Below are 21,593 nucleotides of genomic sequence, written 5' to 3'. Positions count from 1 at the left end.
AAAAAGTCAGTTAAAAACAAGTATTGGTGGAGCACCTGGGTGGCTCAGGTGGTTAAGTGTCTGCCTTCAGCTCAGGTCATGATCCCAGGATCCTGGGATTGAGCCCCACATCTGGCTTTCTGCTCAGCGGGGAGTCTGCTTCTCCCTCTCCATCTGCCTTTACCCCCTGCTCATGTTCTCTTTCGCTCTCTCTTGCTCTCAAATAAATAAATAAAATCTTAAAATCTTAAATAAATAAAACAAGTATTGGTGAGGATGTAGAGAAACTGAAACCCCCAAATGACATTAGTAGTGATGTCAAATGGTACAGCTGCTTTGGAAAAACAGAATGGCATCTGTTCAAATAATTACATATAGAGTTACTATATGACCCAGCAATAGTATTCCCAGCCATATACAGAAACTTCCACAAAAACTTGTACACAATGTTTATAACAGCATTATTCATGACAGCCAAAAGATGGAACAACCCAAATGTCCGGACAAACAAACGGATAAAGAAAACAGTAAACAAAGGTCGTATATCCATACAATGGAATACTACTGGGCCAGAAAAAGGAACTACTGAATACATTAAGTACAACATGGACGAACCTTGAAAACATTATATTACAGGAAAGAAGCCGGTCACAAAAGACCACACATTATATGATTTTACTTATCTGAAATGTCTGAAACAGGGAAATCATTAGAAACAGACAGCCAATCAGTGGTTGCCTAGGATTGAGGGGTCACAGGGTAATAACAAAGGGTCTGGGATTTATTTTTGAGATGATATTCTAAATGTACTAAAATAGACTGTGGTAATGATTGTACGTGTGTGTGAATACACTAAAGACCACTGAATTGTACCTTTTTAAATGAGTATGTTGTACCAAGATATGAATTATACCTCAATAGTGCTGTTAAAAAAAAAACCAAACGTACAGAACTTATGCAGTTTTTACAAACGTCACATAACGCCTTTCTTCCTTTTCCCCTCCCCTCACATTTTTAACCTCTGCGAAAGAATTAATTTACCAGACAGCCTAGGTAATTATAATACAAAAAAGGATGTTCTTCCATTGACTTTATTTATTATGTAAAAGGTGACTAATAGCAATAACACTTAAAAATGGCGAAAGCTAAATACATAAAGCTAGACGTGTATTATTTCTGATCTTTATTTCTCAAAAGTAATGCACTGCACCCTTTAAGCCTTGGCAATCTCATGAAATAGTTATAATCATAACGATCTTTCTCTATTACACTAATGACAATAATCATGCTAGCTAGTATCGAGTGTTTACTGTGTGCTAGGGCATTCACATGAATAATCTCACACAGTAGATGCCATTCTTATCCCAATTTCACAGATGAAAAACTGAAGGTTTTGAGAGGTTACATAGCTGGACCAAGAGCAAAGCTGCTAGTGGTGTCGGTGGGATCTGAACTCAGATAACAGAACCCAAGATCTTAACCACCTCAATAGACTTTCTGGGACAGAGGATATACACAAATCAAAATCATGTACATTTTCCAGAGCTGCAACTTTTAAAACTGTAAATCATTCCTTGAAGCCATATGAGGGTAAAAGGAAAGGTATAATTCACCAGAAGTTCAGCAAAAAAATCAGAATATAAATTACAGTTGGAAGGAACAGCATAAATCATCTAATTTACAGCAACTTCATGGAAGTGGTAAAGCTGAGGATTTGGGGACTTTTGCCTCTTACAAAATAAGTCTCAAGAATGACAACTTTCCTAAAGTTTTGACTGATGCTGAACTCATCTGTTCATTCACTTGTTCACTTAGTTATTTTTCATTTCGGTCAACAAATAGGTACTACATGCCATGCCCTGTGCTAGGCTACAGACTCTAGAAAATCAAAGAGGAACAGAACAGTCCCAGTCCTCAAGGGGCTCCAAGTCTGATGGGGAGGAGGGTGGTAAGTCATGCATGTAAACAATTACAACATAATATGCTAAGCAACACTGAATAAACACGGCAGGGAGTTACAAGTCTGTTGGGAAGGTCAAGAAAGTTTCACCAAGAAAATCAAGTTAAGAGATAAATTATTCTTCTCCAGGAAGAGGGTAAGGGAATTTACATTGGAATGGCAAGAAATTGCAAGTCATTTCGAACTCCTTGGAGCATAGCCAGTGAGAGTAGGAGACAGAATTAAGCAAGTTTTTCTACTCTGATATTCTGCCGTTTGGGGCCTTACTGACCCTGGGAGACCAACCAGTTCAGAGCCCCCTACAGACTGTCACCTCTTCTTTTTTATCTATTTTTTTTAAATGTTTTTTTTATTATATTATGTTAGTCACCATACAGTATATCCCTGGTTTCTAATGTAAAGTTCCATGATTCATTAGTTGCATATAACACCCAGTGCACCATGCAATACGTGTCCTCCTTACTACCCATCACCAGTCTATCCCATTCCCCCACCTCCCTCCCCTCTGAAGCCCTCAGTTTGTTTCTCAGAGTCCATAGTCTCTCATGCTTCATTCCCCCTTCTGATTATCACCTCTTCTGTCAGGCATTTATACTCCAAGCCAATATTCCCCTGCCCCAAGCATCCAGACAACTTACGACAGCTTCCTACACCCTAGAGCCCACTGAAATGATTTAAACTAGCCAATCCCAAGCCTGCTTACCCTGCCTCACCTGACCTTCCTACAGAAATCACAACAAGGGCTCTTGCCTACGCTCCCCCTCAACATCTCCCAAGTCCTTCTCCGTCCAAACCAAAGTGGGTACTTCCCCACATCGCCCTGTGTGGCATGGCATGCCCCTTCTTCTTGAGCACTGTAACTATTTTTTCAATAGCAATCATCTCCTGATTTGTGGACCTCACCATATCTGAATATTAATAAAACTTACATTTAAAACAGAGATGCGGAAAGTGCTGTAAAACTGTAAGAAAGGGTCAAAAACATATAGGGCCTTATCTGTCTTGCTGAGGAGTTTTAAGCACTCAGTAAATTGAAAGCAAAAGAATGGTTTTAAGTAGGGGCATAACATGATCAGATTGACGTTTAAAAAAAATTACTTGGGAAAGATGGTAGAGTAGGAGGACCCCTAAGCTCGCCTTATCCCATGGCTACAACTAGATAACACATCAGTCTAAATAAGCCAGAAAAGCATGTGAAGACTGGCAGAAGAATCTCCACTATTAAAGGTAGGGAAGAGGCCACATTAAAGAAGGTAGGAAGGGTGAAGACTGTGGTCTGGGAGTGAAAGAGACTGGGGCTGTCTGGTGGGGAGGCAGCCAGTGACGCAGAGAAGGGCGAAAAACAGAGCCCACTACCAGGCAGGACAAGTCCCCATAACATTCAAATTTCTTGAGTTCTTAAAACCAGGGGGACTTAAAGTTGGGAGTTTTAAAAATCGGCAGGCTCAGCTTTGGGATAGCCCAGAGGGCTTTAGGAAGCACAGTCTTGTCCTTAAAGAGAACGTATGACAAACAACCCCTGCAGATACATCATAGAACCAGCAGTTTGAAAAATGCCAGGAGCAGACAAGGGGGAGAATAATTTACTCATCTCTAGGTGTGGCCCAGAGACACAGGGATCATGGGGAGACCCCTCCAGGGAACAAAGGAGCTGGTAGGCACCATTTCACTCCCCTGCCTCCCAGCATAAATAACAGCCACCTGTGAGAACCAGGCACCAACTCTCCTTACCTAACTTGCTTGCACCAACTCCCCCCTACCCCGCCCCTGCCAGTACACATCCACAGATCTACCCTTCCCAGTCACACTCCCAAGTCCCAGTGCTACAGACACTCTCCCCTAGAATGTCAGTGCAAACCCTACCAACACCACATCTCCCGACCTGTGAGTTTTGTGGGACCTCAGTTCCAGCAGCAGCTGGGCAGTTCTCATTTCACAAGCAGACCGCAACAGACTTTCTGTTTCGTTTTGTTTTGTTTTCCTGTTCAGAAATTACTGTCCTTCTTTATTTAAAAAAAAATTTTTATTATGTTATGTTACCATACAGTACTTCATTAGTTCCCAATGATTCATCATTTGTGCACAACACCCAGTGCTCCTTGCAATACATGCCCTCCTTAATACCCATCACCAGGCTAACCCACTCCCCACCCCCTCCCCTCTGAAACCCTCAGTTTGTTTCCCAGACTCCACTGTCTCTCATGGTTCATCTCTCCCTCTGATTCTCCCCTTTATTTTTCCCTTCCTTTTCCTAATGTCCTCCATGCTATTCTTTATGTTCCACATATAAGTGAAACCATATAATAATTGTCTTTCTCTGCTTGACTTATTTCACTTAGCATAATCCCCTCCAGTTCCATCCATGTGCACCCTACCCCTGCTGGGTATCAACCACTGCTCACAATAGGCACAGAGAGCCTCTGCAGACAACTGGATTGAAGGGAAATGAGGCCAAGACTCAACAGCACAGCACATGAAACACACTTAGGAGATACTCCCTGAAGTGCCAGGTCCTGGGGAAAAGAGGACCTACAATGCAGGGCACTGCAGGAACTCTTCTTCATAAGGCTAATATCATTAAGAGCAAGAGAAGTAGATGACACACAGAAACAGACACATAGAGTTGGACAAAATAGGGAGACAGAGAAATATGTCCCAAATGAAAGAACATGACCAAATCACAGCAAGAGACCTAACTGAAATGGATATAAGTAACACACCTGATAGAGAATTTAAAGTAACGATCATAAAAGATACTTACTGGACTTGAGAAAAGAGTGGAAGACGTCAGTGAGACCCTTAGCACCGAGATAAAAAAAGAACCAATCAGAGATAAAGAACAAAATAAATGAAATTAAAAATACACTTGATGGACTAAATAGCAGGCTAGATGAATCAAAGGAAAGAATTAACAACCTGGAAGACAGAGCAATGGAAAGTAACAGAGATGAGCAAAGGAGAGGAAAGAAAATTATGCAAACAGAATGGTCTTAGGGAACTTAGTGACTCAATCAAGCATATCATCATCTGCATTATAGGGATCTCAGAAGTAGAGAGAGAAAACAAGGCAGAAAATTTATTTGAAGAAACAAAAGCTGAAAACTTCCCTAATCTGAGCACAGAAACAGATAACCAAATCTAGGAGGTGCAGAGATCCCCCCAAAAAGTTCAACCCAAGAAGTTCCACACCAAGACACATAATAAATAAAACGGCAAAAAGTAGTGATCAAGAAAAAAAAATTTTAAGCAGCAAGAGAAAAGAAGATGGTTAAAAACAAGGGAAACCCCATAAAACTATCAATGGATTTTTCATTAGAAATTTTGCAGGTCAAAAGAGAATGGCATGATATATTCAGTGCTGAAAGGGAAAATTTTACAGCCAAGAACACTCTATCCAGCAAGGCTATCATTATAAAAGGAGAGATAAAGAGTTTCTCAGACAAACAAAAACTAAAGGAGCTCATTACCACTAAACCAGCCCTACAAGTATTATTAAAAGGGTCTCTTTGAATGGAAAGGAAAGACCATAAGTGAAAGTGTGAAAAGTAAAAAACACAGACGCCGGGGGGGGGGGGGGGAAAGTATTTCTGTAAAAGTTAGTCAAGGGATTCATAAAATGAAAGGATGTAAAATATGGCATTATATACCCAAAATGTAGGAGGGAGAAGAATAAAGAATGAATTCAAACTTAAGTGACAAACAACTTCATATAGACTGTTATATGCAGAAGATGTTATATATGAGCTGAATGGTAACCATAAATCAAAACCAGTAATAGATACACAAAGAATAAAGAGAAAGGAATCCAAGTATATCATTAAAGAAAGCAAGCAAACCATGAAAGAGAGCAAGAGAAGGATCAGAGAAAATCTACAGAAACAACCACAAAATGGCGATGAATACAAATACATATCTACCAATAATTTGATTGTAAATGGACTAAACACTCCAATCAAAAGACACAGGGTGACAACAAGATCCATATGCTGCCTACAAGAGACTCATTTCAGACTGAAAGATACCTGCGGATTTAAAGTTAGGGAATGGAGAAATATTTATCATGTAAATGGCTGTCAAAGGAAAGCCAGGGAAGCAACAATTTTATCAGACAAAACAGACTTTAAAACAAAGACTCTAACAAGAGACAAAGAAGAACACTATGGAATAATAAAGGGGACAATCCAACAAGAGGATATTACGATGATACGTATTTATGGACTCAACATGGGAGCACCCAAATACATGAAACGGTTAATAACAAATATAAAGGATATAATCAACAGTTATAGAATAATAGTAGGGGATTCAACACCCCAATTACATCAGTGCACAGATCCTCCAAACAGAAAATCAACAAGGAAACAATGGCTTTGAATGACACACTGGACCAGGCGGATTTCGCAGACATATTCAGAACACTCCATCCTAAAACAGTAGAATACACATTCTTTCCAAGTGCACAGGAACATTCTCCAGAATAGATCACATATGAGGCCACACAACAAGTCTCAAGAAATTCAAAAAAACTCAAAGACAATACCACGCATGTTTTCTGATCACAATACTATGAAACTAGAAGTCAACTGCAAGAAAAAATCTGGAAAGAATGCAAATACATGGGAGTTAAATAACATGCTACTAACCAAAGACTTGGAAAGAAAACAAAGAAGAAATAAAAAATTACATGGAAATAAATGCAAATGAAAACACGCTGGTCCAAAATTCCTGGGATGCAGCAAAAGTGGTTCTAAAAGGGAAGTTGATAGCAATACAGGCCTATTTCAAGAAGCAAGAAAAATCTCAAATAAGCACCCTAAACTTACACCTAAAGGAGATAGAAAAAGAACAGACAAAACCCCAAAACACCAAGCCAGCAGAAGGAAGGAAATAATAAAGATTAGAGCAGAAATAAATGATATAGAAACTTAAAAAAACCCAATGGAACAGATCAATGAAACCAGGAATGGGTTCTTTGAAAAGATCAACAAAATTGATAAACCTCTAGCCAGACTCATCAGAGAGAGAGAGAGGACCAAAATAAACAAGATCACTAGTGAAAGAGGAGAAATAAAAACCAACACCACAGAAATACAAATAATTGTAACAATATTATGAAAAACTATATGCCAACAAACTGGACAAATCAGAAGAAATGGATAAATTCTCTACCAACACTAAAGCAGGTAGAAACAGATAATTTGAACAGACCAATTGCCGGCAATAAAACTGAATCGATAATCAAAAAACTCCCAAAAAACAAAAGCTCAGGATCAGATGGCTTCACAGGAGAATTCTACCAAACATTTAAAGAGTTAATACCTATTCTTCTCAAACTATTCCAAAAAATTGATTAGGAAGGAAAACGTCCAAATTCATTCTATAAGGCCAGAATCACCCAGATACCAAAACCAGATAAAGACACTACAAAAAAAGAGGAGTACAGGCCAATATCTCTCATGAATACAGATGTAAAAATCCTCAACAAAATATTAGCAAACCAAATCCAACAATATATTTAAAAAATCATACACCATGATCAAGTGGGATTTATTCCCTGGATGCAAGAGTGGTTCAACATTTGCAAATCAATCAACATGATATATCTTATCAATAAGAGAAAGGATAAAAACCATATGATCATTTCAATAGATGCAGAAAGAGCAACTGACAAAGTACAACATCCATTCATGACAAAAGCCCTCTACAAAGTAAGTCTAGAAGAAACATATCTCAACATAATAAAGACCATTTATGAAAAATTCACATCATACTCAATGGTGTAAAACAGCTTTTCCTCTACGGTTAGGAACAAGACAAAGATGCCTACTCTCACCACTTTTATTCAACATAGTATTGAAAGTCCTAGCCACAGTAATTAGACAATGAAAACAAATAAAAGGCATCGAGATTGGTAAGGAAGAAGCAAAACTCTATTTGCAGATGACATGACACTATATATAGAAAACCTGGAAGACTCCACTGAACAATTACTAGAACTGATGAATAAATTCAGTAAATTCACGGCATATAAAATGAATGTGTAGAAATATATTGCAATCCTGTGCACTAATAATGAAGCAGCAGAAAATTAAATTAAGAAAACAATCCTGGGGTGCCTGGGTGGCCCCTTCGTTAAGTGTCTGACTTTTGATTTCGGCTCAGGTCATGATCTCAGGGTTGTGAGACTGAGCCCCACATCAGGTTCCATGTCAGTGCAGAGTCTGCTTGAGATTCTCTCTCTTCCTCTCTCTGCCCCTTCCCCTACTCGTGCTCTCTAAATAAATAAATAAATGAATAAATACATAAATACATAAATAAACAAAATGTTAAAAAAATCCCATTTACAATTGCACCAAAACTAATAATGTACCTAGGAATAAACTTAACCAAAGGGGTGAAAGAACTGTACTCTGTAAAGTATAAAACACTGATGAAAGAAATCAAGATGATGCAAAGAAATGGAAAGACATCCCATGCTCATGGGTTGGAAGAACAGATATTGTTAAAATGTCTATAACACCCAAAGCAATAGAGATTTAATGCAATCCCTCTCAAAATACCAACAGTGTTTTCCACAGACTAGAACAAACAATATTAAAATTTGTATGGAGCCTCAGAAGACCTCAAATAGCCAAACCAATCTTGAAAAAGAAAAACAAAACTAGAGGTATCACAATTCCAGATTTTAAGTTATATTACAAAGTGGTAGTAATTCAAACAGTATGGTACCGGCATCAATAGAACAGAATAGAAAACCCAGAAATAAACCCACAATTATACAGCCAATTAATTTTTGACAAAGGAAGAGTGAATATACAATGGGAAAAAGTCTCTTCAACAAATGGTGTTGGGAAAACTGGACAGCCACATGCAACACAGTGAAATTGGACCACTGTCTTTCACTATACACAAAAAATAAACTCAAAATGGATTAAAGAGGTCAATGTGAGACCTGAAACCATAAAAATCCTTGAAGAGAGCATAGGCAGTAATTTCTCTGACACTGGCCACAGCAATATTTTTCTAGATATGTCTCCGGAGGCAAGGGAAATAAAAGCAAAAATAAACTATCAAGATAAAAAGCTTCTGCACAGCAAAGGAAACAATCACAAAACTAAAAGGCAACCTACTGAATGAGAGAGGATATTTGCAAATGACATCTCTGTTAAAAGGTTAGTATCCAAAATACATAAAGAACTTATCAAACTCAACACCCCAAAAACAAATAATCGAATTTAAAAAAGAAGACATCCAAATGGCCAACAGACACCTGAAAAGATGTTCACCATCACTCATCATCAGAGAACTACAAAATCAAAACTACAATGAGATACCACCTCACACCTGTCAGAATGGCTAAAATCAAAAACACAAGAAACAACAAGTGTTGGCGAGGATGTTGAATAAAAGGAGCCCTCCTGCACTGCTGGTGGGAATGTGAATTCGTGCAGTCACTGTGGAAAATAGTATGGAGGTTCCTCGAAAAATTAAAAATAGAACTACCCTATCATCCAGGAATCACACTACTGGGTATTTACCAGAAAAATACAAAAACACTAATTCAAAGGGATATATGCACCCCTATGTTTATAGAAGCAGCATTTACAATACCCAAACTATGAAAGCAGCCCAAGTGTTCACTGACAGATGAATGGATAAATAAGTTGTGGTATATATGTGTATACATGTGTGTGTGTATATATATATATATATATATTTGTATCATTTGCCATTTGCAAATGGTATATATCTTGCCATTTGTAAGGACATAGATAGGGCTAGAGAGTGTAATGCTAAGCAAAATAAGTCAGAGAAAGACAAATACCATATGATCTTAGTCATGTGGATTTTAAGAAACAAAGGAGCAAAGGGAAAAGGTGGGGGGCAAACCACGAGACAGACTCTTAAGTATAGAGAACAAAGTGATGGTTACCAGGGAGGAAGTGGGTGGAGGGATGGGTGAAATAGATGATAAGGATTAAAAAGTACACTTACCACAATGAAAAGTAAAATAAAATAAAAATTAAAAAAATAAAAAATAAAAACACCTGTCCCATTAAGTATTGGTACACTGCCATCCTAGATTTTAAAATACTCCTTTACACCCTTTACACTTCATTAGTCCATCTTTCTTTCTTTCTTTCTCTCTTTCTTTCTTTCTTTTTTTTTTTTTTTTTTTTTTTTTAGATTTTATTTATTTGACAGAGACAGCCAGGGAGAGAGGGAACACAAACAGGGGGAGTGGGAGAGGAAAAAGCAGGCTCCCAGCGGAGCAGGGAGCCCAATGCCGGGCTCGATCCCAGGACCCTGGGATCACGCCCTGAGCGGAAGGCAGACGCTTAACGACCAAGCCACCCAGGCGCCCCTCACTAGTCCTTATTTCAATTCACATTTCTCAATTTTTATCCCTCTCAAAAATGTTCTTCATACCCTTGCAGTTTTTCTGAGAGCATTACTCCATTCTGGCCCAAACTCAGATCATTAAGATGAAAGATACCTAAAAGGAAGCATGACTTTTGCTAAATGTTATAACTCTTAACGATACACATTCAGGACCTTTATCTGAAGATCTCAAAGGGAATCTTCTTGATAGGATTCCATAATCAGAACAGTTCCAACGGAATGCAAAAGAGACACAGAGTGCTGTTGGAAAGTCCAGCTCAGAGTCCTAAGGCCATCACTGACTCGGAAAAAATGGGGTAACATTATAAGATTGAGGGAAAGCACGCCTCTGGAACAAACATTTACTGGATACTAAAAGCTGGTCCATAATCCTAGGTCAACTCTTTTTTCCCAGTCCATTTTCTGAAAATAAAACAGGAAAGCTAATGCTAACGACTTCACTTAGTACTTGGGACTCTTTCTAGGGATAAGTAAAAAATGTGACTGTATCGTAGTTTTGTGAGGTCATCATAACGTAACATGGCCATGAATTTGTGTCATTGTAAGAAACAGAAGATGATGGAATTATGGAAAAATACCAACATGTAGGCAAATCTAGATTCTGGTCCCTACTCAACTATTTACTAATGTTGCCTCGAGTAAGACTTTTTTTTCCCCCTAGTGTAAAAAGGACAAATGATTTTCTGGAATCCTTTTCATTCATTCATCCAATCGATCATTTGTTCAACCATTCAGCAAACACACGGTAGAGTTGTTGTGTTCAGTATGCAGAGCGATAAGGATGTCAGATATGAGATGGTTCTACAGAGCCATACTCCTCTGCCACCGAAGAATCTCCAAGTGCTGCTCTTGACACGAGCACGACGGGAATGAGCAGAAAGTACATCTGTCCTCATCAACACGTTCACCGACTTTTTTTTGTAAAATGAAGACAAACATATTTTACCTAACTTGAGAGTATTTAGGAATACTGTTCCAGATAGGCAAATTACCTATATTTATACTGCCTGAATGATAACAATACTCATTTTGAGCTTATTCTGAACCTGTTTGAGTGCCTTACATTTAATCTTCATAACACTTTATAAAGTAAATAGTATTTGTATTCCTATTTTATGGATTGACTAGTCCACAGAGATAAATTCAAGGATATCCGATAGCTTATCCAAGTGTAAATATTGGTACTTCGGCCTGTCTGACTCTGAAGCTTAGTTTCTTTAATTTGGATATAAAATAATTTCAAACCTCCTGTATTTCTCAGCAAAGCCTGCTTCAGTATTTGCACATATCCACATTAGTATTCAAAGCATAGATTTACAAGGCATAGAACGCTGGAATGGAAGAGATATTACAAACCATCCAGTCTGACCTATTCATTTACAGGTAAAATGTAGGTCTTGAAATTAGGGGTGAAAAATACATATTGAATGAAATGCTACAAGAAGTAAGGAAAAAAGCTGAACAGGGAAAATGAAATGAGGAATCTTGAATTATTCAGCTTTGTATTCATAGTACTTAATACAGTCCTTGGCAACTAGGGAAAACTCACTATATGTCTGGTCAACTGGATTACACTACATGTTACAGATTTTTTATTTTTTTAATTTTTTTAAAGATTTTTATTTATTTTTGACAGAGAGAGCGAAAGAGCACAAGCAGGGGGAACAGTAGAAGGAGAGGGAGAAGCAGGTTCCCAGGGAGACCGATGCGAGGCTTGATCCCAGGACCCGGGGATCATGGCCTGAACTGAAGGCGGATGCTTAACCATCTGAGCTACCCAGGCGCCCCACATGTTACAGATTTTTTAAACTAGAGTTCCCCAAATGTCAAGAGAGGTATGGGACACTTTCATTTGTTTAAGGCTTACAGTATATTAAAAATGAAGAAATGATAAAGCTGTGATACATTTTAAATTTCAATCCTGTTAGCTGACATTTGTAATTATCCCTATAATTCATTTGGATATAAGGCCTTAAAAAAAAACAATTACTCAGGCAGCGGTGTGGATATTGAATTGGTGATGGTGAGGAGACCAGTCAGGAGGTTATTATAAAAAATAGGAAGTAACAAAAATCTCAAGACTTTTCCTTTTTCTCCTCTTGCACTGCTTCATCTATTCTCCACACAGAAGCCAGAGAGATAGAAACTAAAACATGTCCGATCACGTCAGTCCTCTGCTCAAATCTTCAATGGCCTCCATTTTACTCAGAGAAAAAAACGAAGTCATTTGACTGGCATCCAATGCTCCACATTGTCTTCCTTCCCATCCCTTACCAACCCGACCTCACCCCCTGCTCTCCCTATCATGGTCACCTCACTCCAGCCATGCTGGGCTTCTGGTTTCTTCCAATAGACCGGGCACTCTGCAACTGTGGCATTTCCTGTTCTCTCAGCCTGGATTGCTAGATGACTGCCATGCTTACTTCCTTCAAGTCTGTATCCAATGGTAATTTTCAGCACAGTCTTCCTTGGCCACTGTCTTTGAAAACCCCCTTTCTGCAAAGCCTATTTTCCTTCCCTGCTTTATTTTCCCCTGCACCATCATTAGGCATACTATACATTCTACTTATTTGTTCTGTCCGTGGTCTGTTTTTCTCCACTAGAATATAATCTCTGAGAGGGCAAGGGTTCTTGCTTGTTTTGATCACTGTTGTACCTTCAAATCTAGACCGGTACTCAGTTCAGAATGGGTCCCCCAAATATTTGTTAAGTAAATGAATGACTGAATGGATGAATGAATTACTCTATCCAAGTAGCTATGTAGAAGTTTGGGGCAGGTGTTGAGAGTATAAACAGTAAGAATGGGCTGCAAGTCTTATAAGTTCTCAGGGGCTTGGAACAGTGAGGGTGGTAAGGATTCGTGCCAGTGATGGAAATAAAATGGAAAAAGGTGCCCTGGGCTACTATTTGTCTTCTAACTCCAGGGGTCTTTAGTGAAAAGAAGTAAACATTTTTTTCTTTCTCCTTTAAGTTTACAAAGCCCTGAATTCTATTCTCCAAAACTTTAGGTGTCTGTAGACACCAGGACAGGAATGCCTGCTCTAGAATCAGTCTCGGGCTATACTCAGTGGAGAAGGAGACCAAAGCTAGGTACCCCTCCACTCCCTCAGCACCAGAAGGGGGAAAGAGAAAATGAGCAAACAAAAACAAAATTACTCTTCCTAATTCCTTTAAAGGTAGATAATCCTTTTCACTCTAATTAGAAAACAAGCCTAAAAATGCAATTATTTATGAGTGTTAGGATATCAGGATGAATAAGTTTCAGTAACAGGACAAACGGTTACTTTCCAACACTGATGAGAAATTCAAAAGCACAGAAGTACAGAAGCCTCAAAATCAGCACAAAGATCCGCAGCAGCAGTGCGAGTGCTGAATGACCAGAAATAAAGAAGATAAATTGTGAAACTCGTATTTATGTAGCCCTTTTTATCTTTTTCTCTTCCCTAAACAGTAAGAGCTATGCTTCAAAGTTCTTTATGTTCTCTTCATGGTCCCTGCAGGCAGCTTAGCAAGAATTATGGTTTGGAATTTCTTCTTATCCTGATTGTCATCTCTAACTTTTGGCAACAAAGTTGGAAAATACTTGATACTAGATGGCCTCTTTGGAGATTCACAATGCATGTTAGCACTTGAAATGTTCTAGGGTCCTGCAGTGGAGAAATTTAACTTCATTTAGCCCAGTATTTCCCAATCTTATTTGATCATAAACTTTTTTTTTCCCCATTTGTTACAAACGTTTATCACAATAATAATAAGACTTCATTGTAATTGTTGATTACCTAACAATTTCCTTGCACAGGGGCATGAGTTCCTCTGGCACGGGGAAAATGTGTTGTTTCTCTTTTCATTGCCAATGCCTAAGGACACTAAGTACCTAGAAGGTCTGTAAATGTTTGTTTGATTGATTGATAATTGCTGGGTTGGCTGGTGGGTCGGCTGGTTGAATGAACGAACAGATCAGAAATGAAAAGAAACGCTCCTGAGCCAAGTTTACTGTGTATATTACTTCTGCAACATGTAAGGAAACTTCAGAAGCCTGAAGAAGTGAGGTTAACAATGGGAAAGGATAAAGGAAAAATTGTTATCAGCAAACATTTCAGAAGTCTACATACACGGCTATATTTAAACTAAAGCAACAGCGAAATCTCACTGTAGAAAAGAAAGGCACATTTCTAGTCTAATCATTTCTGTAGCTTTGAAACTACAGAGACTATGTCATTAATGATCCGATCAGCAGTTCATTTGCATTCTGTGCAAGATTAAACGTGACATCTCACTAAGTAGCACAACTGCTCGCAGTGAATTACGGTAATTAACAGGAAGGCTTAAAGGCCAAAACTGGGAACAATCTCAATTTCCAAATGTAACCTTTAATGGATTGGATCACATTTACAGGAGATAATAAAGTAGTAAAAAGATATCCATAGAGTTACAGGCTTAGGAAAAAATATTATCAGTTGGATTTCAACTCTATAAGGTTTTCAAGAATGTGTTTTCATTGTTCATCTGTTTTTGGATCCCAATCAACTAATTCCACCCACTTCTGAATCCCCAACACAGAACTAACAAGAAAGCAACATCTGCTGGTTACAGCGGGGCGATATACAGCATTTTTGTTTTTATAAAAAGTTGAGTCAAAAAAATCTTCAAAATTAAAAATTAACATTGAAGGGGCTGAAGAAGAGCCCACTATTGCTAGACTACTTCCTTTAAGAGCAAACAAAACAGACACACTCAAAAACTTTTCCATCAAAGTCCAAAGGGTTCCACATTTACTAAAAGTTGATAGGTACCTCAGTAACATAGTGAAACCCAAGATCAAATGATTTTCTTTTTCTATTCCGGCCTCCTACTTTTGAGAATAAAAGCTATTAGATGTACCTAAAATTTAACTCTATAACTCAGGAAGAACATTTAAATAGTGACTACATTTAAACAGGCTTTGGTGTTTTAATCTCTGTTTCTGGGTCTCTTCCAAAATGTAACAGTCCCTTCTATCACAAATTTGTTTATCTATACTTAACTGCTCATGCTCACATCCAATTCGCCAAGTTCTGCAAGTTCTCCTTCCAAAATGTATTTCAAAACCTGTCCCCTCCAATGATGGTTATAAAGCCAGGGTCTCATCATCTCTAGTCAGAATTACTTTATTCTGCTTCAACCAACTATCCACACAGTAGTCAGCGATCTTTTAAAAAACAAATGCAATCACTTAAATCCCCCATTAAATTTTTCCATAGAATTTCCCACTTCTTGAATGAACACAAGCTAGTTAATGTGGCCTTCATAACCTGGTCTGAGCTATCTCTTCAATCACCCTGTAGGCTACCCTCCTCTTTGCAATTAAGATAGAGCCAAACTGGACTTCTCTGCATTCCTAGAATGTGCTAGTTTTTCCCAGATTTACAGCCTTCACACATGGCTGTTCTCTATCATCAGATTTTGGAATAAATGAGAATCTTTAAGGAAGCCCTCCACTTCAAGTCAGCTAAAGCCTCCTGTTACAAGCTCTTGCTCAAAGATCACACTCTTGTTACAGCACTTCACATAGTTGTAATATGCACATATTCATGGAATCATTGCTTAATGACCATATTCCTCATTAGACTATCAATTCCATGTGGACCAAGCTAATATCTATCATCTCACTGCTGATATCCATAGTGGATTCAAAAATTTTAGTTGAAGGAAAGAAAGTAAATCTGACCCCCAAAAATGGAGGTAAAATGGCAAAGATCTCTTAAAGTGTAATTTATTTCTAGAATACTCAGTCTATACCATAGTGAGTCTCTGGAAGTTTTATTCACAAACAAGACTTTTCTATATTATCCATGACACTAGAAGATGTGTACATGTGTGTGTGTATGTAGCTATATCAATGATACACACACTCTCACACACACAGACACACACAGAACCCATAGTACCATAACCTGGAGTGTCTTTTCCACCATATGATTGCCAACACTGAATTTTCTCTATCTTTTTAAGTTTTACCAATCTCACTGGTTTAAGAGAATTAAATCATTCTGCTTTGATATGCATTTCCTTGAATAAGCCCAAGCACCTGTTATGAGAAACAGGCATCTTTTCTGTAAATTGTTACCCATTGTTTTGTTTTGTTTTGTTTTGTCTTCCTCAAGTAGGAAATTATAACCAACTCATCTTTAAATAAGTCACCTGTTAAATAAAGGAAGGACAAGAATGAATACTGAAGAAATTTCCCTGCTCTTTAGCTACCTGATAGTTCAAAGAGATCTAGATGACTCCTTAGCCCTGGCCAAGAGACCCATCCTGGTCAGAGAGAGGTCTGAGGGAAAATTATTTCCGCTGTTTGCCAATAGAGTTGTCTCATAAAAGTGGCGTGGCTAAATCTTTTTGAAAGAAAATATGTCCATATACAGGAAGTTCTGTTAACTAGAAACTAGTCTCTAGTTAACAGCCTCTCCAGATTACCCAGTGCTACATATCCCCTTTGTAACACATACTGGTTGGTGGTATGAGTGCACGGGTGTTCATAGCAGTAAGCTACTTTCTGGTATGCACAAGGGTATCTCTTGATGATCTGTACAAGCAGTCCTACTTATCTACTGAGAATTTCAAAAGTGAATTATGAGATAAGAGAACCTTAGTCCTCATTAGGTTTTAAAAGCTGTAAGACAAACCAAGCATGGAGGATTTGGGTGAGAAAGCACTCTTCAAGATGAAACTCGGAATGATATGCTAAAAGCCAGTGGTCTGAAGAGGGAGCTCATATGTGGGAATGGAATTAAATTGGGCAGATGCTCTAGAAAAAAACTGCAGCATTGTTCCCCATGATTAGCCCTGTTACAAAGATTAGCGGCTCCTTTGCTATGGGGTTCTCTGAGCCTGGGGAGGGAGGGGGCAGGCTGGTTTGAAAATCTGCCTGCAGAACCTGCAGTCAATCTTCCAGGTCCATAATAGGTCCCTTTATATCCTGGAAAACCTCCAAGCTTTTATTTGATTTTTTTTGCCATCTCAAAAATGATAATAGGTCCAAGTTAAATTATCTTAAGAATATCGAAGATCCTTTGACTAAGAAAGAAAACACTAGGCATTAGATATGGCTTGCTTCTTGGGATTACGTTATTTGAAAAAAAAAAGTAAAAAGTCTTTGTAACTTTCCCCAGGACCATGTCAACATACAGAGATGTCATTTATTTTATTGTGTAGAGAAAAAGTGATAGGATTCATGATTCATTGTTTTCAAGGTTGCCAGATAGTGGCTTAGCACCTTATTTCAAGCTTTGGAAAGTAGGAGCACAAGTGGGAAGAAAGAAGTTCGTTCTAAAGGAGGGCTAAGGAATTGGCCTAAAGAAATAACAATATTGACCAGTACCCTGAGATATCTAGATAAAAAATCTTAGTGTTTATTGACCATAATAATAACATCACCTATCAGTTTCTGGAAGTGGAATAGGAAGTGAGTAAATTAAGTGGGAGAGTCCTGTTAGTTTCAAGTAGGATGACCAGGTAAGTTTCACTGAGAAGGTTACATTTGAATGAAGACTTAAAGAAGGTGAGAGAGTTAGCTCTGTGGCTCCCCGGAGGAAAAGCATTCTACACCGAAAGGACAGCCTGCGTAAAGGCCTTAGGGCAGGAGCCTCCTGATTCAAGGGTCATGTGTTTGGCCTAGAAACTTCTCTCATATCATGTTGATCATATCACAAGAGAAGAGCCAGCCATTTGCCACAGATAATAATTTTGTTTAAAAATCAGTACAAAATAACTAAAAATAAGGAAAACTCAAAATTCATTGTGATTTGATACTCATTAGGATTATTGACAGATAGGCCAAATTGATTTACAGAAATTTCAAAAACCTGGCCATGGATCCTCTAATAAACTATGTTCATAAAACAAATAACAAGATTCAACACCATAAAGTTTCTTGCCATCACTGAATCAGAGATATGTTTGTGGGTCCTACCCTCAGGGGAACCTCCTTATCCAGTATTATAGGCTTTGGAATTAGAATTCAAGTCTGTTACTTAACTGTGTGACATCACCCTCTGAGGACCCCAGTTTCCTCATCTGTAATTTGGAATAAATAATGATAATCTCATGAGACTGTTGGGAGGGTCAAATGGCATTATAGCACAGTGCTTGGCAAATAGGAATGCTTAAGAAATATTGGGTATTATGGATCACCACCTCTCCCCTTTCGAATGTCACATGATTAAATGGCTTGCTCATGTAAAGATTTTAAATATAGTAAAAGTGACAGATTTCAATCTTCTTACAAAAGGACTTAACTAATATACAGTATGATGAAAAAATACTTGAAATAACTGAGGAAGCCTGCTGGCAAATGTAATATTCCTGTTCCCAAGAAGGAATTTTATTGTCTTTTCATTTACTTCAGTGAGTCATCAAAGAAAAATGGAGGATCAAAAGCAACTTATAAGAACTTCAAGGGTTAATTACAGGAAATGGAAAGGAAAATGATACAAAAAAACATGAAAAGGGGTTAAAAGCTATAAATATAAAAGTTATAAAATAATAAAAATAGCAGGCCAAAGTAGGCTGAAAACAATACACAATTAAGCCAGCTAAAAATAATTATATAATTTATAAACCATAGAATCTAGTATAAAATCTAGAGGACTAAAAAGATAAACTAGGTAATAGCATAAATTCCTTGAGTTTTTAAAAATTCTTTAGACTTAAAGGAACAAAGCCAGTTGTCTAGACCAGTACAGTCTAACGGAACTTCCTGTGAGGACAGAAATGTTCTATAGTCCATGTTATCCAATACGGCAGCTTTCAGCCACATGTGGGTATCGCGCACTTGGAATGTGGTAGTGTGACTAAGAAATTAAAATTTTGATTTTATTTAATTGTAATGAATTTAAATTTAACTAGCCACATGTGGCTACTGTACTGGGCAACACCCCTGTGGACAGAAACAGCTTTCACGGCCCAATTCCAAGACAACCTTCCTCAGGGTTAAGAGGAGATCGCTTCCTCAGCTACTGCTCTTTGTCCACTGTGGCCCCCCTTGGCAATCTTTGAAGAATTGCAACTTGAGAGCAAGAAGCCTAACAGCACTACAAACATGAGGCTGAAATTATTTTCCTTCATTCAGTCTTTGACTCAGCTAGAAAAGGGAAAAGTTTTCCACATATTCTACCTGATACAAGATGGATTCCAAATAACTTTTTAACAGAAGAAAATCATGTTAAAATGACTCAATCTTATGTCTACCACTTCCATCACTTTCTCTGCCCTTCCCACACAAGCTCACTGAAATAGTCCTAACCCCTCAGAGGTCAAGAACACTTCCGTGTGCTCTCACAGCGCTCACGGTGACTATCTTAGCACATCACACCTCCCAACTGGTTTATTTGTTACTTCCCCCACCTCCCACAGAAAACCGCTTGAGAGCACACACTGAATTATTCATGAGTGTATTTGCGATGTACATTCCAATGCATCTTAAAAAATAACTACTATTTGTTACATGAATGAATTGAATATACCAAGCTTATCAAAATCTTTTATTCATTCCTTAACACATTTATAGCCTGGTTTCTGTCCCCACTCTTCCACTGAAATTACTCTTATCATTTCCATCAGGGCCTCTAACTCTGTTAAATTGGATATTTTTAAACACTGCTCTCTCCATTCCAAAGTCAATATTGTCCCAAAATGAAATTCAACAATTTCCTCTCAAATTGGTTTCTTCTCCTGTACTCTCCAGTTTATTTAATGGCATTTACTTACTATCATCTAAGTTGCCTAAGACAAAAAAAAAAAAAAAGCTGGAAGTCCTCCTCGATACTACTTATATCACCCTCAGTTGATCACCAAGCACTGTGGGTGGGTTCTACACCCCTCCTTAATGTCTTTTTAACTGGTCTTTTCTTCTCTACCTAATCCTGCCACTATCTTAATTTAGTCCTTCATCACTGCTTATCCACATTTTTATAGGACATTCTCTCTGCTTCTCATCAAGCTGCTCTACAATGGGTCATCCGCACTACCATAATCTTAATTTTTCTAAAATGCAAATGTAATCACATCATTGTCCCATTGAAAACTGACTCCTCCTTATCCCCACAGCCTTTAGAATTAAATCTTAACTCTTTAACTTAATTTCTAAAGCCTTTTCTAATCTGGCCCATGCCTACCCTTCAATGCATGCTCCAGTGGAACATGAAGTTGGGACTATATTGGTGGTTTTCTGGCCAAAGGCTCCAGGAATCTGACATCAACCCAAGACTGGCTAATTATCTCTAAATTACCTGAGAAATATGCACAAAGGAATCAAACTAAGCAACATAAATACTTTATTGTTTTGACCACAAGCCCCAGTGTAGCACTCCAGTAACCTCAGCTAGACTATGGCAGAAGGCTCTATGTTTCTAAGCAAGGCCTGCCGGAACAGCTAGGGCTACACTGTCTAATGGTAGCCACTAGCCTACCTGATATGTGGCTAGTTCAAATTCAGATGTGCTCTAAGTGGAAAACGAATGACAGATTTTAAAAACTTAGTAAAAATGAACAAGAATATAAGATTTCTCATTAGTAATTTTTATATTAATTATAACCTTATAATATTTTGGATATCCTGGATTAAATAAAATATATAGTTAAAATTAATGTAACCTGTTTCTCTTTAGTTATTTTAATGTGGCTACTAGAATATTCTTATTTTATTCGAAAATTTTAAATTACATCTGTAGCTTGGATTATATTTCTACAGAACAATGGTTGCCTAAAGTCATCCAAACTTTAAGACTTGTTCCATGTATTCCATTGCCCGTCTTCCATCTCATTCCCTAAGTCTTAGAACTTACCACATCAGTGGGATGCAAGGTCATATAAGAAAAGAAGTCAAAGGAAGTAAAATACATTTACCAGATGGCCTTCTCCCCTTTGATGTATTTAAGAACAAAGGACTGACGTGTGCACTTGAATAAATTCCCTGGTGTGGCATCTTGGTGCTGGTGGCAGCTTTAAGGATCACCTCTCACCTGCCCAGATGCCCCACCCACTGCCTCCAGGCACTGCAAGGTCAATGTGCTACAGGCTTAAGCTTTCCTTTTCTATCCACACCAGTACCCCCAGAAAGCTTTAAGACATATCTGATTTTACCAAAGCTCTGAGAAGATTAGGATGACTTATACCACAGAAACACAAATATCCTAGACTTAGATTTTATTTTTTTTTAAGATTTTATTTGAGAGAGAGAGAGTGAGAGAGAAAGATAAGGACAGCACAAGGG

At 38.0% G+C, this 21,593-nt stretch overlaps 1 protein-coding gene across 4 annotated transcripts in view; it reads right to left on the bottom strand.

Moving 5' to 3' along the window:
• NME7 (NME/NM23 family member 7) overlaps nucleotides 1-21,593 on the bottom strand; it is a 244,015-nt gene that overhangs the window by 78,652 nt on the left and 143,770 nt on the right. The gene's annotated exons all lie outside the window — the stretch shown is intronic.

The sequence above is a fragment of the Ursus americanus genome, chromosome 2 (genome assembly GCF_024610735.1).
Source record: "Ursus americanus isolate L20-20 chromosome 2, mUrsAme1.1.p, whole genome shotgun sequence".
NCBI classification, from domain to species: domain Eukaryota; kingdom Metazoa; phylum Chordata; class Mammalia; order Carnivora; family Ursidae; genus Ursus; species Ursus americanus.
This window is presented reverse-complemented; position numbering and strand designations above follow the sequence as displayed.